We start from the raw sequence: 13946 nt of genomic DNA on the forward strand, positions 1-13946 counted from the left end.
AGCATTCTAAAATAATCAGGAACGAACTGGGAATAGTATATCAATGGTTCCATCAAGCTTAATCTGGTAGTAGTCATAAGTGTTATAACTTATAACTAACTGTTTAAAGTATTTCCTGTAAACGAAAAAAAAAGAATGTTTTTTAATATATGTGTATTGAAAGAGGGGGTGTTAGATTCATCATGAACAACAATAAAAGTTCCTAAAAACGTTTATTTTCTATTTTAGACGTAATGCGGACATTACAAAATATTGATTCAAAATCGCACAATCACCGAGATGAAAAACGACAAGTTAAAACGGGAGACTGTGCTGTAAAAACACAATCAGTAGTGAGAGCCAGATCTCGAAATGTAACCGGAATGGAACCATGAAAACAGCGTACTTATTTTGGAACCGGAAACGGTTTTTTGTAAATATAAATTTTAATGAATCGAAACCGAACACTGGAACCAGGGTTCCGAGTTGTTATTTGATGGGACTGAACCCCGTTTGATTTTTCCACCAGAACAGAACCTTCAATAGAATCGGGGGATCTAGCAGCTCCGGTGAGAATCCAGAGAACAGTGAAGAACAGAAAATATTAGTGAATTATACATACAAAGATTGGCCTCGTAGCCAGGATGGAAAAAATAGAAAAGCTTTTCATCAGCGGGCACATAGAGAGTCGATGCGGATGAGGAAGGTCAGTTCGCCTACGGTTTCTCAACTTTTTACACCTACGGAACACTGAAAATAGGAGAAACGTTTTGTGGACCGCTAACACGGCCACAAAAAACATTATTTATATAATAACGTATAATGACGTCTGATCGCGGTTGATTTTGTCATGTAAAACCATTAATCTATTTTAAGAACAAAAACACGATACACAATCACTTGCAGGCACGGGTTTTAAAGATTTTATTGGAATTTTTCACATAGGCATTTGGATGCCTGAAATTCACGGACCACCAATAATTGAGAAACACTGTAGGCCCTACATGATCAGACCGAGTGAAGGACTCTACGGATCTCTCAATACCCCTTCAGTCAACACTTGCTATAAAACGGGTAGTCTCTCGCATCAAACTTCGTTGACTCTAGTATGTCGGAGTACGAACGTATGGGAGTTGATCCCGCCCTTCTGATGGGTTGGCTTAGAATCTCTTATTGACGTCAAAATTTAAAAAGGTGTTAGTTTTTCTCCTCCTTTAAAGCCTGCCAAGTAATGTAAAAATGGAAGGTAAATTATTTATCACTACACTATCTACTCATTATCTAAACTAAATGTATCATATACTTTTTTTGATTTAATAACTTATATAAATTTGGAGTAACGGTCAGCAAAACACAACACTTGAATAGATATTAAGTACATTGTTCTGACAGAATCGCGGAATGACAAGGCATCTATCTCCTCCTCAGCTTCTTAATACTATTGTAAAATTCCAATTTACCTAAGTAAAGTTTAATGTTACGATTTTGTAGGTTAACATTAGGCCTATTATGACCGTATAATAATTCTCAACAAGTACGAAATAACTACATGCTCTTGGCATTTTGTACGTTAACTTCCGTAATCTTGATAATTTTTAAGCCGACATCCGTCCGATTAGAGCCCGGATAATCAACATTTTAACATTACCTACACGTACTTATAATACTATCGTAAAGTGGTTGTTCTTGACCCACTTCTCTAAAGGAGTGCAAGCCCGCATGCGTCAGCTTACCAAATAATGATACCTATTGCGTTCATTAATGTATATATGCATATTATATATTGAGTACCTTACTTATACCCACTCACCTGTCGGTAAAATTTGATATCATTTTATTCCGAAATTTGTCAATCGATATCGAAAAAACTTTTCGGCGCGCAGGCATTTTTGTTCGGCCATGATTCTGGGCCTCGCGGGACACATTTGAATGATGTAATATTAAATATCCGCTCAAGCGTATGCACACACCCTTGCCAAATTAGATTATGTAGATTCGACACTGAAAACGACAATTTTTACAAAATTGTAGAATGTGAGGAGAGAAATATTACTATTACGTTTCGGATATTTTTTTGCTGAAGAGCCACGAATAAATATTTGCTAATATTTGGTACACACACACAAATTGTCAACATCATAAAAACGACAACCCGCCCATAAAATTTCGTACAAAAATGATGTTGATAGCGCCACAATTTATGGGGAAAATTTAATTCAATTATACACAAATTTATTATTTGATAATCTTGTAGGTATATACAAAATATTTTCGCAGCCAGCTTTAATCATGTTAGTAATATAATTAAAAGCTGGTTAACCTTCCACATTGGTAGAATTTAAAACCCCTCAGTTCACGTAGTTTGGTTCAATTCACTCGAATCATAGGCGGTAGCTTAGCGGATAACAGCACTCACACATGCAGTGAAAGATGTGACTTCGAATCCGACTCAGTTCAACTTATCATGTATTTTCAAGAATATAAATCAAATTGGTACTCTTAAATTTTGTGTATATTCAGTATTCAATAAAAAAATATATTTTCATAGTACATATTACACTTTTTTAGTTGACAAAAACATTATTCTGGGATCAAGAACTCGAGCAGGAACCAGGGGTTGCACACCCTACTGCATACAAGCGTAAGCGTATACACTTTTATTCATTATCTCTGGCGAGTTGCATACCTTCATTATTCCTATATAGTGTTATTATTTTATTGGCATAATATATGGATATTTATTGTAATTGTCTATTGATACTTATACGAAAAGAATGAATAGTTGATGAAAATTTGATGGAAAATATCAAAAAATGTCAAGTTTTATTGACTATGAAAAATAATATAAAGAGACAATATTTTCTATTTGTGGAAAAGGTCACTTTTATGTGATATCAATGTACATATATAAGAACATATCCGCCAGCTATATACCTACCTATTCACCTGCCTGTGTTTATATTTTTCCGAGACATTTTTAAATTCAGTACGCAACATTTTCATCCCTTTGTTAGTCTTTCGTTTTATTTGTGAGAATGACAATATCATTTTTCTTTTGAATAAGAAACATTAATAATATTGAGTGTAGCGAACGGAATCCTCGTAATTGAAAAAATCAATTAATAAATAATGTTTTGCGTTCTATGTCTAAAACTGAAAGCTGTTTCCGTACCTATCCATACTTTTTTAGTACATAGGTATATATGGTATATAAATCTAAGTACTATAAATATTATATTTCATAATATTATTGAATTACGTTCGAATTAAATAAAGAGTTTGCATTGCTTGTATGTACGAAAATCGTACATTATAATGCAGTTTGCTCAATTGTATTATTGCGGCAATTGTGATATACCTACGCTTTAACTATACCTATTAGGATTCATATCCATCATCATCATCATAGTCATCAGCCTGAGTCTATCCACTGCTGGATGAAGGACTCTTCAGGCTGCTTCCACTTCTCTCGGTCCTGTGCGTTGCGTTGCCACGTACTTCCACAGAACTTTATCATTTCATCGATCTAGCTGCCTCTAGGTCTACCTTGCGGACGTTTTGTACCTCTTGGATACCACTGGATGACTAAATTTGTCCAACGATTGTATCTTCTTCGAGCTGTGTCAAGCCCATCTCTATATGAGGGTTTTGATGAACTCTATCACATCGCAAACCCTTATCTGCTTCCTTATCCACTCATTCCTCTTTTTGTCCTTTCGTGTTATGCCCAGCATGCACCTCTCCATACCACGTTGTGCTACTCTAAGTCTGGATCTCTCTTTTAATTAGGGTCCATGTTTCACACGCATATGTGATTACGGGAAGCACACACTGGTTGAACACTTTGCGCTTTAGGCACAGTGGAAGGTCACTTATGAAGACTTTATTCAGGCGGCCAAAAGCACTTCAGCCTAGGATTCATTCATTTGATGACATAATATATAATATATTAAAATCTCCGAGTGTGTTACTTTTAGCACTTGAAAGTACATAAAGAGAGAATATTGTAGTTAGTTTTGCATTGAGTTTTAATTTGTACCTACATAAAATGTGTTTGTCGTGCATAATAGCAAAACAGTTTGGCTTTCACAATTATTGGTCCGTGAGTCGGTGCAAATGTGATAAAATTTAAACCAGCGGGATAAATAATTTCCTGAACAAACAAAATAATCTTATGAAACTTTTATCATATTCCCCACTATGTCTTAATTATGACAGGTCTTATACTCTGTAGCAGCATTTTTGCCTCAGGTACTACATTTGCATTACATCCAAATATTACGTAGATTCAGTGACGTCCCGAGGAAGAGTGTTACCCTTAAACAGACTTAAGAATGCCGTCCCATTTCATTTTAGTTTCAAATTGTCTGATAATTCGTTAGTTACCTACTTACCTATTTTAATATTAATTTTCGACTATCGTCAACAGACAAATACACAAAAAAACTTTAAATTGACACGCACACCATCTACTAATAATCGGATACTTGCCACAATATAAAACCATGAAAATACCATATCTGTGTGTTATTCATCACGCCGGGGTCACCACTTATCGGGGGGATGAACGTAGTGTGCTGTTCTTACCCCCGAGGTTATGTTTAACTGTTCTGAATGTTGCGGATGTGTACGTGACATGGGGTGCTTCGGGACGTGATAACTAACGCACAGATATGGTATTTTCCTGGTTTTATATTGTGGTAATAAATTTAGTATAAACACGGCACAGAGTAAATGACTGTCACATTTATATTGGTTGATTTAAATAGAATGGATTTTGAATTTAAAAAGGATACGCGGACGAGCGGGGCGCGCATCGACCACATTATAGCTAGGCCGGAAGACAACTGTATGATTATCGTTGCTTTTTTTATCTGGGGTCTATCAATGACCACATACAACAACATGACAGTTTGTAAGAGTTATACCTCTACAATCAGTTGTGTTTAGGTACGCGGAGGTCTGTGGCGCTGACTGGTTTGAAAGCATCCTTTAGCACCAAACGTTACATTGTGTATTACAGTACAACAGTTATGTTTTCAGGATTTTTTATGGTTTGATTTTTTTTATATTCAAATGTCGATGCTTGCTAATGAAGTGACCGCATCTTCTGCTTCATTGAAAACCGCCGTTGTTATCAAAACTTGTAATATTTGTATTCTCGTCCCTTCAATTGCCGCACCTATGCAACGCACGACCTTCTTGCCCCATCAGGACGTCACTGTATAGATTCTGAGACACGTGAGCTTAGAATAGCATCACAATACGTGTCAATAAAATAAGCATCCCTATATGCGTTCTATTCTCAAGATGCACTTTGGTAATATGTAGGTAACACATATGAAAATGCGATCCCGAATGCCAATTCTGTCGCGCGCCGTGTTACAGCTGGCTATGTGAAACGGCAATCGATTGATTGATTCACTGTACTAACGAACGTCGAAATGATTTTAAATGCATTTCATTACGAGTATCTGCGGATCGTCGTACTTCGGTCGATGACTCGGCAGTCTATTGTTGTTATGATGACAATAATATATTGTTTAGCGCCCGTATCTCACTTTACTTTGGAATTATATAGGTAGGTCGGTATATGGACCACAGAATATGTGTAACATAGACTAAATAATATACTTAATTGACTATTCTGTCGCTGCATAGTGTAGCACTCCTAGCACTCATGGGTGGGGCCGATAATTCGATATTTTTTTTTTTTTTTAGAAATAAATTCGCCGTGGACAAAGATAAAGACAAGCATCATTTGATACCGATACTTGCGAGTATCGATCATATTATACTTGTCGATTCTTTTATTTTCAATATGACATCCTTACCAATGCGATGTTTAGAATAGTTTGCAAAACATTTTTTGCGATTTCATTTGGTAGATAGTAAAAAGTAAACTAGGTAAGCTATACACTTATTATGACTGTAATTTAAAAACACGGGAATTCACGGGGCGGAGGTTATATTATGAGACTTTTTACGGGTAATTCAGTTCAATTTATTACATATTGTGGACATTACAAATTATAAGTTTAAAACGTTCACAACGTGACATGAAACATTATTACCTACATATGAAGAATGAAAGAAAAGTAATCAAAGCGATAAAAATGAAAATATAAAAAGAGAACATATATAAACATACAAAAGAAGTGAAAATACAATAATTATACATCTATAGAAGTTCAAAGAAGTACACTGAGTTTGCTAAGGAGACACCATTTTAAGAATTTATAAAAAAGCGTTGTAAAATATTCTGCACCTTGGGAGAATAAACAACTCATGCTCTCTATTTATAATATAGTTATCAGGGACACACAGGTCAACACTGCCCAGAATGGCAGAGTTCTCATTTATAGGTACCTCGCATAAGTCGAACAAAATACGTAGCTAAATGAAGATCTCTTCTACATTGCAGACTGCAGTAGGTATGTAAACCCATTGGGTCCTCGCTCTGGATGAAAAATATGCTAAGAATAAGTGATTTATTGCACGACTCGCGATTCATAGACAGTTTCATAGATGAGCGTTTTACCAATTAGGTACTATACTTGTAATATTGTAGTTTTTTTTTTCTAAAGTTGGAAAAAAAATCTTGTGTATCTACGTATTATTTTATAACGAAAACGCGTCCCAATATATTTATTTTTTAAATTAATATGCTCACCCCCTTGTTTCTCACGTGTTTTGCGGAATATTGTTTTAATGTGCAACTTTTTCGTTGATTTTACCGATTAAATATAGTGTGGCCTTAATAAAACGCTATGTTTTTAGTTTGCAAAGATTGCTTATTAGGTAAATACTATGATTAAATCTTTTCCCTTATTTTTTCGTTCTTATATACCGGCCTACTTCAATACTATTGAATTAAACCAATTTACTTTCGTTTTTGCGTGCGTATTATAGGCTTTGACTACGTAGGAACCTACCCAAAAAGGTGTGATATGAAACACTTTTACCTTTAATTAATTTTGTGTTATTCGAAATTCGTAAAAATATGCTGGCTAGCTGTATTTTACCGTATCATTATCATAGATAAATTGTATTATTCTTCACCTTCCTTTTCTTTATCGGTACCCTAATTCTTATGTGTTGTAAGTACAGTTGGATTTTTTCAATATCTTGTTATATAATGTTATTTCTCACGTCTAGCCATTGGAACATTTATTCAATGGTTAGTCTGATAGTTTATTGGGTACTTATCAATTAAGTACCAAGAATTACTTTTACCCGGTACCTACTATGTTTCATTGCAGCTTAAATGTATGGGAACATAGTATTATTATTAAAATCACAATTAAAATTATTTCTTATTTCATTGTATAACAATCTGCTGGGGATTGTTCTCAGTTAAACGTGACAGTGGGTTGATCGAATTGATTTTGCATAACAACTATTATGGCATTATTATAAAACTTCTTACATAATAAACACAATTCGCGTAGGTCGGCCCGTTCATAGGCCCTTACCATTGGCACCAAACTGTCGAATGCGACTGTCACTTGTAATAAAGTGTCATTTGACGATCTGGGCACGCAACACATACTAATTTGTACCTGAAAATGGGAACGATAGTCACAGTGTTTCATATCGTGCTGTCTATAATATTATAAGTATTAATTGTGTGCCAAAAGTTTGCATAATAATGCCTAGTTTAATGTATGCAATACCAAGATTTCGTAATAGTCATTATACTTGCATAATACTTGTATCTCTCTATTGAATATTAATCAAACAACGCGATAGTCACACAGCGAAAAAAATCACTTTGGACCGCTTTAATTGAGATGTCTAGATCAGTGTTTCCGAAAGTTTTTCACGCCACGGCACACCAATCATTTCTTTTGCCCGTATCGCTCTTCACTTTTCCAGATCGTGTAGCTGTAGGCGACCTCGCTCTTATGCTTCCACTTTCGATGTTTTCACTAACGATGAGCCTTTCCAAATTATTGTTTTCCCTTATATTTATGTGGGCAAATAACTGCAGAACTCAAGCGACATACTTAAGACAATCGTGTATTTATTTTATGTATTTAGAAAGAAGAGTATTATGGCATTACAGAGATTGGCCAATGCGCCATAATACATTAGATCAGATGAACTTTGGCATAGTTAATATTAGTATTAGATATATGAAAATTATAGAAACGTACGATAACTGCAAGTCGGCAGGCAAGTTCCGTAACAATTAATATGGTGTATAAAATTAGTATTAGTTTATTTTATGAGTAAAGAAAACCAATATTTAAACCTTTTTCTTTTTATTAAAACGCCATTAACTCAATTCTTTCGTTGAGATACTTTTTTATGTTTGGGTCGATGCTTGAAAATGCTACTCGCTATGTCTTATCAAGAAATTTAAATAATAACCTTTTTGAATTCGTGACCAACACAGAGATGTGTGTTGGTAAATGAGTTGTCACATTATCTTGCAGCAAACTTTCCTATCGCTGGAGTCACATTGTTGTGCTACGGGACACTGATTGAGAAGCTCTGGTCTAGATTATGACACTAATAATAATAATCGACATTACTACGCAATACGTAGTATTTGATATAAGCGCGTAGGAAACTGATATCGCTAGCATGTTTTGCTAGAATATTAGGTAATTGCACGCATAAAAATAATACGTATAATATTCTCTACTCAAACTCATATTATGTATATCGTTATTCAATATTGTTTCCTTATGTAACCTCATTTTCCTGCTACTACCCCCGCCTGTTCATGAGGCCATTGTACCGGGACACGGACAAAACCTACCTAGCGATAGGGATTGCAATACCGAATGAAAATGTCAATACCGGTTTTTCGGTATTTCTTAAACATTAAAAAAACAAAAGTAGGTGCTTATCAATAAATATGGCTATTAAAATCTTTTTAAAATATTATTTTATAGAAAAAAACCTACATACCTACAATTATTATGTTGTCATTTAAAAATATGTATTGATCAAAATTGTAGAGCTAGTGATTTTTTACAAATAATTTGAATATATTGATAATTTTAACTAAAGCCCTCAAAAGTTTATCAAGAGCAAATAAGTCCGGCTGCATGAAAAGCTTCTTAAATTCAACGCTTGTACAGTCATCAATAATTATCGAATAATTGAATATTTTTGTCACGGATGTTTTCTATTTGGAAATAATATTATGATAATTCATCCCGACAATTATTACTTATATAAATATATTTGATGAATTTTTTTCACCTCTGTTGGATTCACTCAATTCTATTTAAATTTTAGCAGCACATAACTTATAATTCATTTTCAAAAACGCAAACGAGTGTGCTTTCTCAATACCGAAAATTCCGGTATTTTGGATTTTTAAAATCGGTATTTCGGTATTGATAAATACTGGAATACCGGTATTGCAATCCCTACCTAGTGATGTGATTTTTTTTAGTATTTCAGTACATTCAGCTAAACAAGTGCTAAAGAAACTACTCAATATTATGTATAATGTCCTTTCAGTTAAATGCAGTTGAGAAATACTAATTCTGACATTGTCGAAGAATCGACAAGGCCAGCAGAGCTCCCAGTCTCAAGTACCTAAAATTAATGGAAACTCCTGAATAGACTGTAAGCCATTATAGGGCGCACTCGTGACAATATGGGACAGACCACGGCGTGACGTGCGATCAGATATGTGAGATAAACAGACATCACAAATTTGCTCTAATGGTAAAAAAGTCAGAAGGGGGTTATTGACATTTTAAAAATGAGTTTGTAAGATGCAATTTTTGATTGTTTTGTGTTGATACTCGACAACTCCATAATTCAAGTAGATGTCTTTTATTTTGTTAACTGTCAATTCATGGTGGAACTGCATTGTATTGTTGTTTTTATTTAATAAAACGCATTTTTTTTATAGGACTTAAAATGTATTCAGTTGAAAGTGTCCCACTGAGGCGGACGAAACCGGTCCTAATATATTAATTAAAGTGGAATAAGTACCTACTATAAAAAAAAAATTGCGTTTTATTAAATAAAAACAACAATCAAGTAGATGTACTCGTATTAAAACTACAAAAAATCGTTAAAAATAAACTGAAGGCTCTTACTTTTTTTTTTACCTCTAACACAATTTTGAAAATGTTTTTGTTGTGCGTCATACATGCCATTAAACACAGCTATAGGTAGGGGGGGGAAAGAACCTGGTCGAGGGGCCCGCTTCATGATGTGTGGGCCACGATGGTCACCATGTGAAGTACGGCGAAATGCAATCATGGAACACATTGTCATGCATGCAAACGTCTGGAGCGACACCCTGTATCGTGTAGCCTTTGATTCACGACACGACACAGGAATTAAGTAGGGTAACTTTTAATTTGATAAAATTTAAATCACCATATCATCTCCGAGACTGGACATAACATACTCCACAGTGATGGCTAACTGACTTACCACGGGTTGGTTTTTCGAACTTGCGACTCATGGAACAATTAAATTAATTTATAGTCAATGCGTTTACTGATTGATGTCTTCCGTTGATCGCCACGAAGTTTTTTTTAAATGCCCGCAAATCGGTTGCTAGATCAAGTTTTACCAATCAGTTAAACCTGTTGCAGCCAGTTGTAATTATTATTGATGTCCCATTTCATGCAATCCCAGAGTTTATTCTACTCCACTTCGAGTGGGTATGTACCTAAGTATAATATCTATTTATTTGTATAGTTTTTTTAAGGCCTAACTTCGCTCACGGACGTCATAGGTTAACCAAACAAAAATCATGTTTATACCGCTTGAATTAGGGATTACAATACCGAATTAAAATTCCAATACTCGTATTATATATTATATCTCGTATCTGGCAATATAATATTAATATTATATACCAAAAATATCTACATAGATGCATACTGATATAAACTTTGAAAAATAGGTGAAACTAAGATATGGTAAAGAGAAATGCTGATTTTACCTAGTTGAACCATTGACGCTAACTACGAATAATTATTCAATACATGTTTTTATGTATATGGGCCCCACTGGTAATTCCTCCTAATGTTTTATTAGTTTATTGCTTTTTTTACACTTAGCAATAATTTCTATACTTTTCTCCCGTAAGAAATAAAACCAAACACAATGTTGCTCAATTGTTTGTTCAACAAAATTATATTTCTCCATTATGGTATAAGCTACGCTTTAGTAAACATCAAAAAATTAGGCGCAGGCAGGTCCATTATAGTGTATAATTATTATTCATTCATGAAATATTTGCCACAAGGGCTGAGGTTACTAATGATTATACTTAGTGATTATGCAAACAGTATTTAACCGCGATTTCAGATACCTACATCTCAAAATACACACGACAACTTCCAAAACTCGCGAGTGACTGGCGAAAACATATGGATATATTTAAAATTGGGGAAGTATCTACCCTTTAAATGCAAATCTGCACTTGACATTGCTGGACACCAAGGGTGGGACGGCAATATAAAAACGTTTATTATTAATACATTTTATTTGCACTTTCAATACTGAATATATCGATATTGTCTGATTTTTAATACCGGTATTTTGGTATCGAGAAATACCGGTATTTCAATCCATAATTAGAATTACCTACCTAGGTATATGTGGCGAGTACCTACTTCCTCTATAATTTCCCATGACCAAAAAGTCGTTTACCCGTTATTCATTATCCACCTACCAATTAAAACTGTTGTATTCATTACTACTTAATCATAAATTTTATATTCTTATCCACATCTAATAGCGATTCCTTTGGTCTCAAGGCAAAATGATGCATTTGTGCCGGCTTTTCTAGATAATAGTTTTATGCTTCACTTACGATAACGTAAACTGCACTAATAATATGAACTAATGTTATTTTTTTCTCTTGTTACAGGTAAGTTAATTCTTCGATAAGAAGAAATGTTAATCAATGCCATTTGTTCGAGATTAGAGCTTCTGATTCGAGATAACTTCTGCACCTAAAATAACACATGTAGGTAAGTAAGTGTTTGTTTATAAGCTAGGCGACGAAAACTTTATTCTAGTAGGCGCATTTATTGTCATAGTTAAATACCTTGCACACGCATGCAAACTATATTCGTATGACGTACATAGACATATTTCAAGAATTGGCTAATTCGTTACCAGTGTTCACGCAGGTACCTACAGGCTAAATTCCGCTATAATTGAAAATACGAATGCTTCGATTCAGGAAAATTTTGTAGGCCTGTCTCTAATAATTTCAGTTATTGTCGCCTTTCTTACTGTCAGAATCAACCCATCAGGTAATTTATCAACATAGACAATTGGGTCTCCGCTGTGTTGTGATAATTTAAGATTTCTTACGAAGAATGGTTGCCGATTATTCGCTCAACCCATTAATACGTTTATAGCGTTGTGAACGGCCGTGCACAAATCCAGACTATCCATAGGTCACATACATGGCAGATGAAGATGAGATAACGATACTTTTTGGTCCATGTTCCGAAGAAAACACCGCGAGATTCAAACATTGTAATATTGGCTTTAAACTGGATCATAAATATGTGAATAAAATAGAGGAGAGAATGTGTGAATAAAAATATAAATTGGAGAAATTGCAAGTTAAAGGTAGAGCATGATTAGATTTAAGCGTGAATAGTAAAATCGGATAATTGAATTATTCAGGGCCATGAGATCGCGCTGACAATTGTATGTGGTTAACAGAGAACCAGCATCTATAAAATATGTAAAAAAAGGAATTTAAATAGACTGAGAAAACTATGTATAAAAGAGACTTATAAGTGTGTGATAAAATTGAATTGATAAAAAGGGCGCCAAGTGCTGTCTAAGTGTGTACATAATTAAATACCATGTAAATAAAGAAAACACTAGATTTAGAGATAACAATAGTTGTTTATTATAGCCAAAAAAAACATTAAATTTATTTTGACAAGTATGACAATTGAAATTAAGGAGACTCGGTGATCTTTTTTATGCGAAGACATGCTATTCTACAAAAAAACATTATAAATAAAAATAATAGGGTACTCATCTGCTCTGCATCCCTTCAAATTGTAGACACTGAATTTTAGAAATTAATGTTAACAAAAGTTCAATAAAAGTGAAAGAAAAACTGATTTGTATGTGGCCGGCGTCCGTCCGGCCATGTACAAAAAGTAGGTTAAGTTGAAAGATCCATCCAGTTGAGAAGTCAGGGTAAAAGTGAACGAGATCGATAAAGGTGCAACCCTCCTGTCCGCCAAAGTACAAGTAGGTATCAGCAACGGCCGCAGGGTGGGGGTTTGTGTGAAAGAGAATCGATCTTGCTTCTTCTTCTATCGGTGAGAATTTACCTACTCTCAAATTACGTATAGGTACGTATCCACAACGTGACAACACCCCTTTTCCACTCAAAGAAAAAAAGATTGAACTCCTCTCAGGGTTTCCATTGGCAGTCAGCTGTTCATGGTGTGACTTATCGTGGTTGAATTTGCCCACGGCTCGTCAGTATCTCGACCATTGAAGTTCAGTTGCCTCTGCCAGAGTAGCTAAGTAGTAGACCATCGTGTGATACACTGACCCAAGATCAGTAGTGGAGAGCAGTTCCTCATCTTGCAGAGTGGTTTGTTCCAAGGGCTTGTCTTTCCTCGAAAATCTTTGAGCATCGTTTGAGAAAAACACTTCGCAACACAGGCGTTTTGTTCACTTTGGATTTTTTTTACTTAAGGAAATTTTGTTCCTTATTTTTTCACTAAAGGAAATTACGTTCCTTGTTTTCACTTTCACTGAATGTTTCTTCAAAGGTAAAATTGTCATTTTCACGTTGAAAAAAAATCTTGATGTTGATGATAATGATAGCAAATACCAGAAAGTAAAATTGATCACGAAGTCTCAAAAAGTCTCAGAAAAAATAATAAAATTATACAGTAAATATACAAAAATTCAAAACTTATGCTAAACAATACCAATACAATTTATACATGTTGTTAGTCTGCCAGCATAGCAAAAAAAAA

The 13946-nt window shown here is 34.5% G+C and overlaps 1 protein-coding gene across 1 annotated transcript in view; it reads left to right on the top strand.

Moving 5' to 3' along the window:
• The window catches only part of dop (microtubule-associated serine/threonine (MAST) protein kinase dop), a 128435-nt gene that overhangs the window by 33059 nt on the left and 81430 nt on the right, over positions 1 to 13946 (top strand). The window lies entirely within an intron of this gene.

The sequence above is a fragment of the Rhyacophila brunnea genome, unplaced genomic scaffold (genome assembly GCF_057557595.1).
Source record: "Rhyacophila brunnea isolate RB1 unplaced genomic scaffold, BYU_Rbru_1.0 scaffold_4, whole genome shotgun sequence".
NCBI lineage: Eukaryota > Metazoa > Arthropoda > Insecta > Trichoptera > Rhyacophilidae > Rhyacophila > Rhyacophila brunnea.